This window comes from Amblyomma maculatum, chromosome 4 (genome assembly GCF_055883805.1).
Source record: "Amblyomma maculatum isolate TAMU_Amacu chromosome 4, ASM5588380v1, whole genome shotgun sequence".
In the NCBI taxonomy this organism is placed as follows: domain Eukaryota; kingdom Metazoa; phylum Arthropoda; class Arachnida; order Ixodida; family Ixodidae; genus Amblyomma; species Amblyomma maculatum.
Genome location: NC_139347.1, coordinates 29,919,662 through 29,923,450, shown reverse-complemented (window position 1 = coordinate 29,923,450; position 3,789 = coordinate 29,919,662). Strand labels below are relative to the sequence as shown.

Below are 3,789 nucleotides of genomic sequence, written 5' to 3'. Positions count from 1 at the left end.
AGTGATGCAGTTTCGTATCGATCCAAGAGTGTGATTACGGAGGCGCAGCTGTATTGCTTTCCCTCCAATCCTTTCGCAGGCACATGCGAACCCACACTGGTGAGAAGCCGTACCCTTGTCCCCTATGTGGCAGGGCATTCAGCAGCCGAAGTAACATGCGCCGCCACATGGACAAAGCAAGGTGTGCACGTGCCGCCGCCAGGCAGGGACCTAATGCAGGCCTTTCCGCCGGACCCGGTTGCGTATTGACAAACCATATCCCGTAGGAGCACTCGAGCAGACGACGCTCTGACGCACAAGCACGTGACACGACGTCACTTTCTTTAAGTTGTTTTTTGCTTGTTTTAATTTTTTTTTATGCCAAAGGAAGATGGCGGCGCACACGCTCGCGCCGTTGCTTCGCCGACGCTGGCGTTGGGGCGTTGGTTAACCAGACAAACGCGTATCCTTCTACCATGGCTTAGTGGTAGTGCCTGTGGCTTAAGGGGTGCTGCGGCCGCAGTTTTGAGGCTTTATAAATGCAGTGGCCCAAGCCGTGCCATTTGGATGCTGGATACTGTGATGTTTGCAGTTCGAAACAAGTGTCTTGGCCGTCATCTCGAAGTCTGGTGTTTGACTCTGACAGCAAGCGATTTTGTGAAGCCACGACTGCTGAACTTTTGCTGCCTAAACATGCTGGATGCCGACTGTGCTGGTGCTGGATGTGCAAGTGTGTCGATTCCAAGAAAGCTGCGCAGCGCCGTTGGAGCTCGCCTTGGAGCCACTAATCGTTGAAAGTGCCTTGGTTAGTAGCACTGCAATATTTAGATAAGCACCGCTGGAATATGGGGGGTAAAAAGGGGGGAAAAAAGAGATAAAAAAAAAAAACTTGGTTACGTGGTGTATTTGTGCAACATTTGCTGTGATGCTGCATCGCTGCTCGGGGGTCTTCGCTAAGGATGCTAAAGCTACTGGCCTACCCAAGGGCAAATGTAGACTACTATCGATGCTAAATTACATCTCAAAGGCCGTCTCTCATTTTATGCTACCTTGTGAGCAGCTGTTTTCACTCAGAATTGGATTGTTTTTTTTTCTTTCTTTTTCCAGTTTCCGGCATTTAAATACGGAAATGTTTCATATGGCAACATGCTGGAACAGCGAAGCCAGTTTTCTGAAATTAGCGGTAATAATCCTTGAAATGAAAACATGCTCTCGTTTTGTGAACGCACGCATGATTACGGCGCCCTGGTCATAGCGGCAACCGCCCTTTTCTGAAGCCCATAATCTGGCGACGTCAAACTATTGATTCTGAAAGTAGTGTGATATTATAACCAAGTACTCACGCTTCTGTGGCTAAAAACAGCGCTGACACGAGACGAAGCAGAGGGGACACGACGCTGTTTCGTCTGCTTCGTCTCGTGTTAGCGCTGTTTTTAGCCACAGATCATGCACCAACCAGCCAGAATTTCCACCCTCTTAAAGTACTCACGCTTGTTTGAGAGCACTGTGTTGAATAGGCATTTGTTGAGCGCAATAGCTAACTTAACTGCACCTGTTAAGCAGAGGCAGTGACATAGCATGCTGTGTAATTTGTTTTTTGTAACTCTTTATGTATGTGATTGGTATTCTGCTCAAGTGTCATGGCAAGAAGAAACAACAGTGTTTATTTTTGAAGTTGTGGGCACCCCATAACATGCTTACGCAGAATGGTGCAGTTCAATATTGAGTCAAATAAATAAGTGCTGGTTTTCACAACAACTGTTTATTCCTTGTATACATCTCAAAGTGACCTTGGCTAACTTGAATTCCAAACTATCTTACAGCCGCTTCAAAAGCTTCTGAATTAGGTGACATGTTGTACATGCACCATTATGCCTACCAATCTTTTTGAAGAAGGAATCATTGCTACAAAATTAAAGGATTAAGCTCACAAATTATAGCAACACTTGAAGAGGGGAGAACCAGAGTATTTTGACATCATTCCCTTATGGTTTGCACACTGGTCAGCTAGCAATCCAACATTTCAAAGAAACGCTTGTTAATGTCATCATCATGTGCCACAAGTGTGTTTATAGTAATTTAGGTACTACAAGGACTTGTGGCTATAGTAAATTAGGTACTACAAGGCTACCCCGATGAAAGTCGTCTAGGAGATAATATGAAACAACCAGTTTTAGGCATTTAAATATGAGGGACCTGAGTTCGATCCCAGCCATAGTGACCATGTTTTGATAGAGAAAAATGTAAGGCACCCATTTACTGTGTGATGTCAGTGCATGTTAAAAAAAATCATTGGTCAAAAATGAGCCGGAGACCTACACTACAGAATCCTGCAAAGCCTAAGTCAATTTGGGACACTATACTAAACAAAACTGAAATACACTGCTTCTAAATTTAGGTGAAACAATGCCTTTGCTGTTTAGTAAATGCACGGCAAGCAATACATTGTAAACCATTTATGCAGAAGCAGTTTGTTTTACTGGCAAATGCTTTCAACTTTTTGGCAGGAAAAAGTGGCAGATGTGACTTCAGTTCTACAAATGACACTGGGCAGCCATGCAGCCATCAAAGAACCTACTTTGAATTGCAAATAGCCACATTTGTGTTTGCAAGGAGGCCCAAAGCACAGTGAATAAGCAAGATAGCGATGAAAATAATTCAACGAAAAGAAAGGTGGAGAGTTCAGCCAGCAGCAATATGACCCTAGCGTGCTGCTCCACACTAGAGAAGGGAGAAAAGGGAAATAAAAGGAGAATGAGGATAAAAATGGTTGATGACAATGTTGTAGTGCAGTGAATTGGTTCGAGTTATAGAGAAGACCACGCACACAGTGGATTGCACTTGTCTCGCATAGTCTACATATAACACATGAAGTGCATATTCTCCACATGCACCAGTTGTCATTGCACACACTTTCACTCTCATATTCTGGTCCAAATGCATACACAGGCTCGCCACGCACTGATTCTGAAAAAGCTCAAACTAGACAGAAACATGATTGATCGCACTGTAAGCAGCTGTATAGCATGCCAAGCACAGCACTAACAATTTGTGGTGTGTCACATATGGAATGGTTTGACTGTTAAATTGGCAGGGTACCATGCCATCAACTAATGTCTAAAAGCTGAGATGATGGCTTTGGTTGGAAGTAATCTAAGCCCTTGGCGATGCAAGTACACAAACGTAATCCAAATGCACTGTTCTTGAATGGCTGCTTTCCAAATTGTTGATATTCAAATTAAAGTAGTGTGGTGCTGTATGTTTTTCTGAAAAAAATCTTGCTGTGCAGCTAACTTCATTGCAACATCTGATTGAAGCTGGAACACCTGCAGCAGTACCACACAGCAAGACAAAAGTGTCCACGCAGATTGCAGAACTTTTGTAGACATGGAAAATAATAAAGTATGATTCATACTTATGAAACCTTTGCCCTTGTCTTCATTTTGATAGTGCGGCCCTAGGCAGCTGCTGCACCAAGATTTTCATAGGTCAACAGGCCCACCAGAACCAATGCACCCAACCGACCTTCTGCAGGGAGACCCAGCCGCTAACGATTCCAGTGGCTATGGGGAATGTGTTTATAAACCAGTACTACTGGAACTAGTAGGATCCCCGCAAGAAACCAGTAGGAAATTTTTACCTTGGATAAACAATTATCTTCTTTGGCACTTTTCAGCAATTGCTCTGATCCCTAAAAAGATGTTGGCTACATATCTACAGAATATCATTTAATATCTCATCAAGAGATGTGTGGGCATATGTGGGTATTCGGTACATGTCCACTTTCTACTCTCTTCAACGTGGACATTA

The 3,789-nt window shown here is 43.7% G+C and overlaps 1 long non-coding RNA gene across 1 annotated transcript; it reads left to right on the top strand.

The window, feature by feature from the left end:
* The first annotated feature begins 343 nt into the window (after window positions 1-343).
* On the top strand, window positions 344-3,402 carry LOC146190572 (uncharacterized). The gene is made up of 2 exons (XR_014706556.1): window positions 344-784; window positions 3,269-3,402. It is a non-coding gene; the product is annotated as an uncharacterized LOC146190572 (long non-coding RNA).
* The last annotated feature ends 387 nt before the right edge of the window (window positions 3,403-3,789 follow it).